The 14544-nt window shown below is 37.1% G+C and overlaps 1 long non-coding RNA gene across 1 annotated transcript; it reads right to left on the minus strand.

Annotated features, from left to right (window-relative positions):
• Window positions 1-11107: 11107 nt before the first annotated feature.
• Window positions 11108-14152, minus strand: LOC143590070 (uncharacterized). The gene is made up of 3 exons (XR_013145402.1): window positions 13761-14152; window positions 12532-12769; window positions 11108-11381 (listed from the first exon to the last, which is right to left on the minus strand). It is a non-coding gene; the product is annotated as an uncharacterized LOC143590070 (long non-coding RNA).
• Window positions 14153-14544: the final 392 nt, after the last annotated feature.

Here is a 14544-nt window from a genome sequence, read left to right on the forward strand (position 1 = left end):
AGTTATGTGTGTGTAAATATATATCAAGAACACGAAGTCCTCCATGAAGCCTTGCCTTATGACATTCGAAACTTAACCAACCAAAGTCGGTGAAGTAACAAATAAAGGAAACAAGGGGTGTGTATTATATATATATGTTGTACCACCATATTCAAGAGTTAGTAATGTTAGATGAACAAGTTAGAATGAAAGACTATAGTTAGTTTGACTTGAGAAGTGAAAACTTCAAAAATACATAAGAAATAACAACCTTGAATCTATGGAGTTTGAGAGAGTTTTTTGGAGATGTAGCAAGAGTAAAATGAAGAAGATGGGTGTGTATATATAGGGAAGGAGTGAAGGGTTGGGTATAAAGATTCTTTTATGGTTTGCATAAAAATGGGTATGTTTAAATGGTCAAACAATGCATAATATAAAAAAAACAATATTTTATATATTTTAAATGACAAGATCCAATATTTTATATATTTGAAATGTTCGGGTTACAAACGGGTCGGGTTTACATAACAAAAGTGACCCGAAATTGACGAATGTCACAGTATTCCCTACTTTAGGAAATTTCGTCCCGAAATTAAGATGAAGAAGACGATGCAAACAAATGTGGATACTTCTCTTTCATTGCGTCTTCTCGCTCCCAAGTAAACTCCGCGCCACGCCGTGATTCCCAACGAACTTTTACTAACCGAATACGACTACGTTTGGTTTTCTTCTCGTTGCGATCCATAATCTTAACGGGTCGTTCAACCATAATCATAGACTCATCAACATGAACTTCATCTAGGGGTATATGAAGATTACCCTCGGCTAGGCACTTTTTGAGATTCGAAACATGAAATGTCGGATGAATACCGGCAAGTTCTTGCGGTAGTTCAAGTCGATACGCTACTTTCCTAACACGCTCAAGAATTTTAAAAGGACCAACGAAACGAGGAGCTAGTTTACCCTTCTTTCCAAAACGGACTACCCCCTTCCAAGGAGATACTTTTAGAAGGACAAGATCGTCAACATTAAATTTGATCGGTTTTCGCCGTTTGTCGGCGTAACTCTTTTGACGATTTCTAGCGGTTAGGAGATTTTTACGGATTTGATCAATGACGTCGGTGGCTTCTTGGACCATTTCAGGTCCCGTGATTTGAGCTTCACCGATTTCGTTCCAACAAATCGTGGAACGACATTTACGACCGTAAAGAGCTTGAAAAGGAGCCACATCAATGCTAGAGTGGTAGCTATTGTTGTAGGAGAACTCGATGAACGGAAGATGAGAATCCCAATTCCCACCGAAATCAAGAACACATGCTCGTAGCATATCCTCGAGTGTTTGGATTGTACGTTCGGATTGACCGTCCGTTTGAGGATGATAAGCGGTGCTAAGATCGAGAGGTGTTCCCAAAGCTTCTTGAAGTGAACGCCAAAAATGAGAGGTAAAACGGGCATCGCGGTCGGAGATGATAGACAATGGCAAACCGTGTCGGCACACGATTTCCCGAACATAGATTTGAGCAAGCTGCTCGACAGAATACTTCTCGCGGATTGGAATGAAATTAGCAGATTTGGTTAATCGATCGATGATCACCCAAATGCTATCGTTGCCTTTTTGGGTTTTGGGTAATTTGGTGATAAAGTCCATAGCAATGTCTTCCCATTTCCAAACGGGAATCGGTGGTTGCTCGAGTAGACCAAAAGGTCTTTGATGTTCGGCTTTGACTTTCGAGCAAGTAAGACATTTAGATACAAACAACGCTACGTCCTTTTTCATACCCGGCCACCAAAAGGTAGCACGAAGATCGAAGTACATCTTATCCGCACCGGGATGAACGGAATAGTGCGAATTATGAGCTTCGTCGAGAATACAAGTACGAAGGTCATCGCGATCGGGAACCCACAAACGATTGAGAAAATACAAAAGACCATCGGGTTTGGTTTCGAGTTGAAGTTCGGCTCCACATGACATTTCGTCATACATGTTACCTTCCTCAATGGAGGTGCGTTGAGCTTGAAGGATACGAATTTGAAGATCGGTTTGAACAATGACGCTTAGAAGCAGAACGGATTTAACATTAACCTTTCGACTTAGGGCGTCGGCGACAACATTCGCTTTACCGGGGTGGTAGCGAATCTCGCAGTCGTAATCACTAAGTAATTATGCCCATCGTCGTTGTCTCATGTTGAGATCTTTTTGGTCAAAAATGTGTTGAAGGCTTTTATGATCGGTAAAAACCACACATTTTGTTCCATAAAGGTAATGTCTCCATATTTTGAGAGCGAAAACGACGGCACCAAGTTCGAGATCGTGAGTCATATAGTTCTTCTCGTTGACCTTAAGTTGCCTTGATGCGTATGCGATGACTTGACCTCGTTGCATGAGAACACAACCAAGTCCTTGATGGGATGCATCACAAAATACAACAAAATCGTCGTTTCCATCGGGAAGAGTTAGAATAGGAGCATTGCAAAGCATGTCCTTGAGAGTACAAAAGGCTTCCTCTTGCTTCGAACCCCAATCGAAGGGTTGTCCCTTATGGGTGAGAGAGGTAAGAGGCAAAGAGATCTTGGAAAAATTCCGAATGAAACGCCGATAATATCTGGCCAAACCGAGGAAGGATCGAATTTCTGTGGGAGTCGTTGGAGTTTTCCAATCCTTAACAACTTCAATTTTAGCAGGATCAACATGAATACCTTTGTCGTTTACGATATGTCCCAAAAATTGAACTTCCTCGAGCCAAAATTCACATTTGGAGAATTTGGCATAGAGTTGTTCGTTTCTAAGGAGCTCGAGAATGGAACGCAAATGATGTTCGTGTTCGGCTTTGGATTTAGAGAAGATAAGGATGTCATCAATAAAGACAATAACGAATTTATCAAGGAATGGTTTACAAACGCGGTTCATGAGGTCCATAAACACCGCGGGTGCATTTGTTAACCCGAAGGGCATAACCAAAAATTCGAAATGTCCATATCAAGTACGGAAAGCGGATTTGGAATGTCTTCTTCGCGAACACGCAATTGATGATAACCCGATCGAAGATCAATTTTGGAGAAACAAGTTGCGCCTTGAAGTTGGTCGAATAAGTCGTCGATACGTGGCAATGGATAACGATTTTTAATAGTAAGTTTGTTGAGTTCTCGATAATCGATGCACATACGAAACGAACCATCCTTCTTTTTCACGAAGAGAACAGGAGCGCCCCAAGGAGAAGAGCTTGGACGAATGAAGCCTTTATCGGAAAGTTCTTCGAGTTGGTTTGATAGTTCTTGCATTTCCGACGGGGCTAGACGATAAGGAGCCTTGGCCACGGGCATCGCGCCGGGCACAAGATCGATTTGGAATTCAATCGGACGAACGGGAGGAAGACCGGTAACATCATCGGGAAAGTCATCAAGGAAATCACGAACAATAGGAATATCTTGGATCTTCCTTTCCTTTTTGTCTTTTGTCACCGAGAGAGCAAAAAACGGAACGTACTTTTGGCGTAAGTACTTTTGCGATTGAGAACACGACATGAGATTTAGCCTTCGAGACGTTGTGTTTCCAAAGACCTTAAGAACCTTGTCGTTGACAAGCGGAATGTGAATGAATTTATCAAAACAAATGACTTCGGCACGGTGCAAAGACAACCAATCCATGCCTACTATGACATCGAAGCTACCCATTTGCATCGGGGTGAGATCGATGGAGAATTTATGCTTAGAAAGAATAAGAGAGCAATCGCGGACGACGAAATTGATGGTAATAAAATTGCCATTGGCGACTTCAACAGAGAACGGTCGGGAAAGCTTTGTTCGAGGCATCGCAAGTTTCGACTCAAATTTCAAAGAAATAAAACTTCTATCGGCAACGGTATCAAATAAAATAGAAGCCAAATGATAGTTCACCAAAAACATACCGTTCACAACATCGTTTGCCACTTGAGCTTGATTTGCATTCATCATAAACGCCCGCCCTTGATTACCATGGTTGACTTGATGTGCTTGTTGTGGAGGTGGAGGTGGTGCTTGGATTGTTTGGATGGGTTGGATGAGTGGTGCATTGAGTTGGGGAATTTGGGGTTGGTAAGTTTGAACTTGGTAAGCTTGTGTTTGGTAGTATGGTATGGTTACGGTTTGAGCTTGGTTGGCAAAAGATAAACGTGGGTAATTTTGGCGAAAATGGTTGGGATCACCACAATTAAAGCAAGCTCGGGGTTGTTGGGGTTGGTTTGATGGGTATGGTGCATAGCGGTTTTGGGCATTTTGGGGAAAGTTTCTCGGTTGGGTTGGTGGGTTAGGTTGGTTGGGTTGGTTTCGTTGGGTGGATCGGCATGTGTTGGGGAAGTGACCAAATCGATTACAAATTGTACAATGGCGACACGGCGAGTTCGTTGGGTGGTGAAGTTGGCAAGTGTTACATAGTGGGGAGTTACCAATATAAGGTTTTCGGTTTTGGGTAAGAGTTTGGGCTTGTTGTGGTGGTTGAGGTTGGGTGACGGCAAAGTTTCGGTAATTAGTCTTGGGTTTCTTCTTGTTGTTGTTGTTGTGTCAGGAGGAGTTGGAGTAGTTTATAGCTTGTGGTGCGGGTTCAATCTTGGCTTGGGGAGCGGGCTCGGTTTTGGCTTTCTCGATTGTTTTCTTGAGGGTTAGGGTACCCTCCTTCACGTGATTTTCCGATAGCCAACCGGCTAACGTGATGGCTTCCTCAAGGTTCGTGGGTTTGCTACTCATGACTGAGTCCCGGATTTTCATCGGTAAACCCCCAATATATTTATCAATTTCACGTTCAGTTGGGGTGACCAAGTGAGGTACAAGAACGCTTAGCTCGTGGAAACGGAGCGAGTAAGCGGCGTTATCACCACCTTCTTGTTTTAGGTCCCAAAATTCTACCTCAAGCTTTTGGAGCTCGTGTTTAGGACAGAATTTATTCTTCATCAGCGCCTTGAGCTCGGCCCATGGAAGAGCCATGGCCATATCCGTACCTTGGAGGTGCATGACACTACCCCACCAAGTTAGGGCGGTTCCCCTAAACATGCTTGAAGCGAAGTTTGTCTTTTTCGCTTCGGGGCATTCGCTGTGTAAAAACACATTCTCCACAGATTCGAACCACTGCAACAACGTAGTCGCACAGTTGGTTCCATAGAATTCGGACGGGTTGGCACTAGTAAATTGTTTAAGCAGGTAGGATGCAGGTTTGGGCTCAATAGATGCAACAACGGGTGCGGGTTGGTTTGCTTGTATTTGGGTTATTAGTTCGGGAATCACAGCGGCCATTTGCTTGGCGATGATGGCGGCCATACGTCGAGTGGAGTTCTTGCGCGGTTGGCGTCTTAGCGGAGGCATGCTAAAAAAATTATAAAGAAAATGGGATAAGTTTTTGGGTAAAAAGGAAATGAATATAAAGGTGTATAAAATAAAATAAGATTTCGATTTTTGATTTGTGAATCCTAGAGTTAGTATGGAGAAGATGTTAGTGTTAGATAATATATATAACTTTGTTTATAAATAACAAAACCGAAAACAATAGTAAATGGTTTTTTTTTTTTTGAGAATTTAAAGCTTAAAAATTTGAGATTTTGAGATTTATAGAGTTGGAAAAATCGTGCATGAACCACCATGACTTGATATTCCAACACTAAAAAGTTTTATAAAACAACATATTGGTGTCTAAACATGTGTACGAACCACCGAAACTTTTTCATGTTTTCGACTCAAATAACGATAATAACACAATAAATCGAGATACAACGTCAAGTCAAAACACTAGTCCACGAAATCACCGTAGTTCTATTGTTTTAACACCGAAAATTAGGATGGCGACCGGAACGCTCGCATTCGACTACTTAAAGTATTGACATTTATAACACGATTTATGGCCTAGAAAACGAGCATTATAACTCAACCATCCCAGGTAAGTAAATCACCTTCGATTCTTGGAATCTTTTTGTCAAATGGTCATTTTATAATTTCTCGTTTCCTATGATGGCTACAAACCCGAAATAAACGCAACCTTTAAGGGATTTGAAACAACGGGATCCAAGTTAATCTTGTAATCCATAAAACACAATTAAAATCTACTTTTTGCGTTTTAAGGTAAGGATACCTTGGAAATACTATGAAAGTGTGTGTATGTGATCATTTAGGATATTGGTGAATTTTAAACAAGTTAATAAATAAACATGCGATATGAACAATTAGATAGAGTAAACACGTATGAACACACGTATAGGACCCTAAGCATAACAATTCTAGGTCGTTACGTCTAACCACCTATCTTAATTGTCATGGCTCTGATACCAATCTCCCGGCATGTTCCGCCGCCTTTGGTCGGGGTGTGACAGATTGGTATCAGAGCGCATGACACTATTTAAAGCGACAATATTTAACAAACTCATTTCATTTCACAACATCGAAAATGTCACATAACCAAATATTCATAACTCAAATACAACAAAATATAACAAAATATAGCAAATCAAATATTGTTCATTTTTGCTAATATCCTAACGGTATTTGTGATGTTTTCTTCACCGAACTCCATAATCAACCTAGATGCAAACCTGTAACATTTCATAAAATAAATTTTATCAACACAAAGGTTGGTGAGCAATTTATAAGTTTGAACAATAGATATATAGTATGAAAAGCCACAAAACTAGTATACAAAACCATAAATAATAGCTATAAACTTGGATAAATAGTTATCGCTAACAAGTTAGCGACACCCAACTATAAGGGGTTACCAAATAGTTTAGGATTTTATAGTTATCGTTAATTGCATTACGTTAACGACACCTTGCCATGAGGGGTTGCCAAATGGTCTAGGATTTATAGTTCCACCATCCAAAAGCGATAAACACATAGTCAAATAAGCATAGAACACCAAATCGAGCAATTATTCAAGTAAGGTATACAACAACGTTTGTGGTTTAAGACCCAAGTATAAAACATTTAGTTTAGATAAGTTGAAATGTCACCCCCAAAATAAAAGATAGAATACGGGGTATGAAGTTACTCACGTTCAAGTAATAAACTTGAAAGATTGATTATTTGGAGATTTGCCGGAACGACGAGTTTAACGTATGAAGCCTAAATAAAAGAAAGTCTTGGATTTAGAAAGGTTGTCTTGAAGATCTTTAAATAAAATAATTGTTGCAAAAACTAATCAATTAAAGTTCAAGGTTTAAAATGTAACTATTTAAGAATTTATAATAATAACCCTTTTAAAAAATGTAAGTTTGCTCAAAACCGGGTTAAAGTATCTAACCTTAATATTTACTTAACCAGTGTTAAGTAATAAGGTGGGGAAAATGCTAAAATGCAAGTTCCATTAGGCTAAAGATACTAAAACGGGTTTTTAACGAGTGTTCGGGTTGTCGGTTCGGGTCTTGACAAATGGTCGAACCCAAAGTCAACTTTCCAAAATATTAATTGTTATGAGATAACTCATTAAAACATACTAACACTTAACCAAGTACGTAGATCTATTGTTTAGAACTAACAACGCACGTTAAGCGAGTGTTCGGTTTTGTCGGTCCAAACTATGTTATGAGATCAAGTTGGATCCAACTATTCCAAGTACTTAAGAAAAATAATTAAAATCAGTTTGTAAACTATTTTTTAAAGAAATATACAAGTCTTGATAACTAAAAACACACTTGTGTGTCTTAAGCGAGTAAAAGTCGGTATAGTTCGGTCTCCATCTCACAAATAGTTCATAGATGGTTTCTACATGCCCAAATATCATAGAACTTGTATATTGGTTTATAAATGAAGAAAACTTAAATTTTACAACAAAAAAAGTTAACTACAAGTCTTTTAAGCAAAAGTTTCGGTTTAGTTCGGTTTCCATCTCCCAACGAGTTCATAGATGGATTCCATATGCTTAATATCAAAGAACTTGTAAAAATGATTTTTGAAACTCAAATCTAGCAATAAACATGTTTAAACAACTATTTTAACAAAACTAGTAAACAAAAGTTCGGTTTCCGGTTTGGACTAGTTTCGGTTAAACCGAGGTTAGTCTTATACAAACCCACACCATGGAACTTGTAAATAAGATGAACAAACTAAAGGGTTAGAAGTTAGTCATAAGTGATATGTATAATAAGTTATGTGTGTGTAAATATATATCAAGAACACGAAGTCCTCCATGAAGCCTTGCCTTATGACATTCGAAACTTAACCAACCAAAGTCGGTGAAGTAACAAATAAAGGAAACAAGGGGTGTGTATTATATATATGTTGTACCACCATATTCAAGATTTAGTAATGTTAGATGAACAAGTTAGAATGAAAGACTATAGTTAGTTTGACTTGAGAAGTCAAAACTTCAAAAATACATAAGAAATAACAACCTTGAATCTATGGAGTTTGAGAGAGTTTTTTGGAGATGTAGCAAGAGTAAAATGAAGAAGATGGGTGTGTATATATAGGGAAGGAGTGAAGGGTTGGGTATAAAGATTCTTTTATGGTTTGCATAAAAATGGGTATGTTTAAATGGTCAAACAATGCATAATATAAAAAAAACAATATTTTATATATTTTATATATTTTAAATGACAAGATCCAATATTTTATATATTTGAAATGTTCGGGTTACAAACGGGTCGGGTTTACATAACAAAAGTGACCCGAAATTGACGAATGTCACACTACCTCTACACACCCAATTACAAACCAAAAAATGCAATGGAATTCATTTTCTTCGTCCGATGACCTTAATTTTGAAGCCGGGATAATCACAGTTAACCTGTTGGTGGAACGGTTTCAAGGACGACAAAGACTAGCAAGACAACCACCTCTTCGTTGTGATCGAGTGGGCGCTACTGAAACTTTAGTACATCACTATTATAGCCCTGATCCCCTTTATGGCGAAGAACATTTAGGTGTCGGTTTTGAATGAGTAGACAACTACTATTCATGCGTTTATCAAATGATTTGTCGGATCAGTACCCTTTTTTTCAAGAAAGAGAAGATGCAAAACGTAGACCACGTTTCACGACCATCCAAAAACGTACAACTGCTATTCGTCAACTTGCGTATGGAATTTCGTGAGACGCAATGGATGAATACCTAGAAATATCTGAAAAGGTTTCGCGAGACTCACTTCATTTTTTCTGTCGAGGGTGTGTGTGTGTGTGTAAATGTTTCGTTTAATTATATTTTATATATTGTACGAGGGTTTACTTAACAATGTTATTACATAGGGATTATATCGATTTACTCACGGAAATATTTGTGCAAACCAACTTTGTATGATATCCAACGCATATACGAGGTTCACTGTGAAAGACATGGTTTCCCCAGAATGCTCGGTAGCATTGACTGTACGCATGTTGGATGGGATATGTGTCCTACGGCCTAGCGAGGTCAGTTCCACCGGGGTGATCACCCCGGCCCAAGTATTATGCTTGAGGCAGCGGCCTCCCATGATCTTTGGTTCTAGCATGCGTTTTTTGGTGTTGCCGGATCAAATAACGACGTGAATGTTATCGAATAGTCACCGATATTCGACAGTATTATTGACGGGGTTGAGCCAACTCAATCGTTTTATGTGAACGAGGTTCAATTCAAGCATGGCTACTACATGGTAGATGAGATTTACAACGAATGGCCGACGCTTATTCAAGCTTATGCATCTTCAAATGAAGACAAATGGATATACTTTAAGAAAAAGCAAGAATCGGCACATAAAGATATTGAAAGGGCGTTTGAAGTTTCTAAAGAAAAAATTCATTTGATTTCGAGGCCATTACAGTTTTGGTCAAGGGAGAAAATAATAGATGTCATCTACACTTGTATAATTCTACATAACATGGTTCTTGAGGACTAAAGTATGGTTATTTTATCAAAACTATCAAGGTGGTGTCTCACGACCCGAATTAACAATCACTGATGATTGGAAACTTCAAAACGTCTTGTATCTCAAGAACCGCGAGGTCCACAGAAACCTCCGTCATGAGTTGGTCGAGCATTTGTAGGCTAGACGTCCCGATGATCGTGTACTAGACTAGTATTATTATTTCTTAATATTTATTTTAATGTAATATTAGTTATTAGTTTCCAAATTTAAAAGAAAAGTTAATTAAATAAATAAATAAGATAATTTGTTGAAGTCACCGCTCGCCTGAACCACAAAAAGCTCAAGCGGCTTCAGCGAGTGTTCAGTCAGCATTGCATGACACAAAATTATTGAATGAATTCGAAGCCCAACTTCAATAACAACAGAGTCTTATAGAAACCAAAACTGATATCTGGTTTCATGTTTATTGATATAAACAGACCTTTTTTTTAAATGAAGTCTTTTACCCTTTTCAAAGTCCATTTCATTAATCAAGAAAGTCAACAATGATAACAAAAATATCTTAGTTGTCTTACTGTCTATTTTACATTTAACGTGTTAAGATGCCACTAGTAGAGGGAGCCGATATTTTCTTTGGTTTGGTTGGTGGAACACAGTTTTATAACTATTTTCATACGATAGTTGCTTAGTGCATATATTCGAGGATAGTGTAACGTGTCAATACCGAATTTTAAGAAAAGTAGATACCAAATGCCACACCGAATCTATCGGTATGATACCACTACGATACCTTTACTCGTTACAAAATGTTCATATATGTCTATATGATATGTACAGTATCAAATTTCAAGAAAAGTAAGTACTTAATCCCATATCGTACCTTATCTATATGTACTTATCAATCATGATACTGACACTCATTATCAAATGTTCATCCCTACTCTCTCTCTCTCTCTCTCTATAATATAAACAAAGAAAACACATTTATATATTTAAAAGCAAACCATATATTTTTCTTCATGAAAAGTTTGAATGACTATAATATTCGAGATAGCAATTCTCCAATTCTTCAATGCTAGAACTCTTTAATATTTTCTAGCGTTAACATGTATAGAGGGATATTACGTGTTTCTTATGAATCCCATGCTTCAAAATTCAAATAATATTGTTTCCTAAAACCCACCACAAACTTTTTTAGTACAGTAAATCTCAACATTTTTTAACGAAATTTTTGTTAAACCTATACTTCCAAAATTGTTTTAGTTTCTTATCATTGCCAGATGAGTACATTTTTTCCGCAAACACGCACACAAACGTGATTTTTATAAAGTCATGTATGTTAAAACCATATAAGTTTAGAATGTGTGTGCATGTGTTGAAGATGAAACTACATCAAAACCAGTATCATGTACAGAAAAAAGCTATAGATAAATGGAATCTGCGTTTGTTTATTCAACTCCCATAAAAATAACTAGTACGTATTAAATAAATATTTATAGGTTACGTGTGTTTAGCTGACCAGAAGCATTAGCTGCATCCGTTATGCGCTTCACATATTTGGCACTTTTCGTTGCTCCCAACCAAGCCATCCAGAAGAATCCAATCCATCCTGATCCATAAATATAAGTTCAGCACAAAACATCATATTGTTACAAGTAGGTTAAAGGTTCAAACTATTTAATCTAACAATATAGCATCTGTTAGTTTATCTCTAGTTGCAAGCGGCCGGAGAGTTAAAATTACAAAAACAAAATAAATAAATATATAATATAACAAAAACGGAACAAGTTGAATGTTTCGAAATGAATTTATATACTTACAGCTTCCATATTATTTCATTGAAAAACAGACAAATATCTCAATAATATAATTTTTGTAAGGGTAACCAAGTTTCCTAACCGTACCACTAAAGTCAACACAGTTCTTTTTGTCCCTCTAAAGCACTACTTTCGTTAGGTGTTACAATCCTAGTTTCAAGATCAAATACAAATCATTCTTAATATGAAAACAGTAAGAACTAATTTGCAATTAACTTTTTTAATAAACTAAGTGAGCCAATTCCAATTAACTTGAAGTAAACATTGAACAAAAAATTGCTATAAAATAACCAAGTTTCATAATCGTAAAATTTAAGTCAGATTGGAAAAGAAAAGTTATCACTAAATAGTGACCACCATTCATTTATGTTTCATTTGCCTCACTTAATTTAAACGTTTATAAAAATCTTATATAGGACTGAAACACTTATGAAAGTTGTGACTTTAAAGAGTAAAAAAAATTCTGTGACTTTAGTGGAACACTTGAGAAACTTGGTTACGATTATGTAAAGTACCCCCCTTTTGTAATAATATTTAATATTTAGTGACAAAAAGTTAGTAGCTTATAAGTTATAAAGTCCATAACATTTTTTCGTTTTTTCAAGCTTAACTTATAAAACTGAACTTTTGTAATATGCAAGGGACTTACTCATGCATATAAACACATTTTCATCAAATTTTAATAAGTTTCCTTTTAGTATCCTTATAGGGGTGCACTCAATACAAAACTAATTTTAAGTAGAAAACTGCATAAACACTTGTACATAGTGCTAGCATAATATAGTGGGAGAGGGAAAGCGTGTCGGTTATGCAGCTATACAACCGTATTATGTATCTCACAACTAAAGCAATATATACAGTTAGTTATGCGGTCCTTGCAGTGTGCAACCTAAAATTGGTTGTGTAGAATAATGGAAACAGAAGTAAAATGATTATATATACCTGCAGCGATTAAAGCCGCGATGATCGATGAGACAGTTACTGTGAACGTAACAAATGCAGTGACGAACAGCACGCCAAGGTACATTGCTGTCATACAAGCAAAGAAAATAGCCACGAAGCCACCAACTGCTGCCAAAGAGATGAGAAGAGAGATCACAATTGCATTCACAGTTGCTGCAACAAACACCGCTGTAAACACCAACATTCCTGTTAGAGCTAATAGAGTCACTATTCCTGCCTGCACAAGTTTTCATCAAAAAGTAATCATAAATTAGATAAATTTCATAAACATTCAAGAAATTAAAATGAAACAGTTAAAAGTGACACTGATACTTTTAATTACCAGTGCATTCTACACCTATGAATAACTAATGCTATCTGATCAATTATCAGTGCATTACTGCATTTTATATCTATAAATAGGGCTTAATATGTCACATAGCTACTGCATCCGTTTACTTAATCATCAATCGAATAGTTTTAACGTTGTTTCTTCTTTGGTTCACTTCCAATATCAATCCAATCCTCAACTCTAACCATCTATGATATCTTTCCAATGAATATACTACTAGCTACATGAAAGACATTAGGCCTATAAACGAACCGCATGTTTGTGTTTGTTCATTTAACTTTAAACGAACACGAACACTTAATCAGACAAATGCGTGTGTTCATGTTCGTTCATTTAAAAAATGATCATGTTTGTGTTCGCTCGTTTAAAATTTAATCGAACAGTTCACGAACATAAATGAACAAAGATAAACGAACATAAATGACACACTTAAATGAACACAAACGAACAAGCATAAAACCAAGGTGACTCATCCAGATAATAGTTAATTATTTTCTATTAATATGTAAACGAACATAAATAAACTGACATAAATAAACAAACGAAACACGTGTTCATGTTCTTTCGTTTAAGTAAATAAACGAACTTCCTGCCAAACAGTTAACGAAACGTTCGGTTCGTTCACAGGCCTAATAGACATCAAAGAGACCACCACTCATCAAGAGTTAGACTGAATCAGTGAATTCAAAAATCAAATTCAACCGAAATTAAAACGTCATATACGTTTCAAAATCTATCTAATAAGATCATCATTAATGAATCCAGATACTAATTCCAACCGTACGAACAATTAAGAAAACAACAAAAACACAAATCAATACTCATTATTATTATTATTATGAACTCGTATTCCAATCCAAATCAAACAAACACTCACAGAAACAACCAGTAAACCGCGAACAGGACTACCACTACTCTACTCAATAACATCACGCCGAGTATTCACAGCAGCCTTACGAAACACCGGAACCGCCTCAACAACCGATTTCCTAATCCGTGTAGCCACCGGATCACTTGAATTCTGATCCAAAACCGATTCGATCAGGCGTACGGACGCGCCGTACAGTGTTACATGTTCTTCACCTGATTCAGTCGTCACTTTGGATCTAGGACTAGAGGTTTGTTCGGTTAATATTACGCCGCCGTGTGGTTTGTCCGCACCGCCGTTCATGACCGCCATTTGATTGGCCGGAATGTTGCGTGAAGGTGTTTTAAATTAGGCGATGGTGTTTGGACCGTTGGATTTGGAGAGTGTGTGGGATGTTAGTTGATCTGACGGTTAAGGGATACTGAGATCCATGAAAACAGTTGTGGGGGGGCGGAGTAATCGGGTGTGGTCAAGTGACACGTGTGAAGGGAATTATGTATGGATCACGATTTTGAGTTTTTTTATCAAAATGGGTGGAGAGAAAAAAATATTTATTAAAATAAGATTTTTTTTATTTCTATCTTTTTTTTATTTAATTCTTTGTGGCTCACATTCTCAGTTCTTCGATCAAAAAGCCCAAGTTTGATATTCATTAAACTTCACCCTTTTCAATGATTTCATGTTTGTTTTTACATACATGATTTGATTTGGTTTTTTTCATAAATTTTCTCATGTAGCAAGTTCATTCTTCCACTGGTCCGAATGTCCCAATTTGTTTAATAGGACAAATAGC

This window comes from Bidens hawaiensis, unplaced genomic scaffold (assembly GCF_021521415.1).
Source record: "Bidens hawaiensis isolate Kalapana, Puna unplaced genomic scaffold, B.hawaiensis_p1.1 tig00038145_1, whole genome shotgun sequence".
NCBI lineage: Eukaryota > Viridiplantae > Streptophyta > Magnoliopsida > Asterales > Asteraceae > Bidens > Bidens hawaiensis.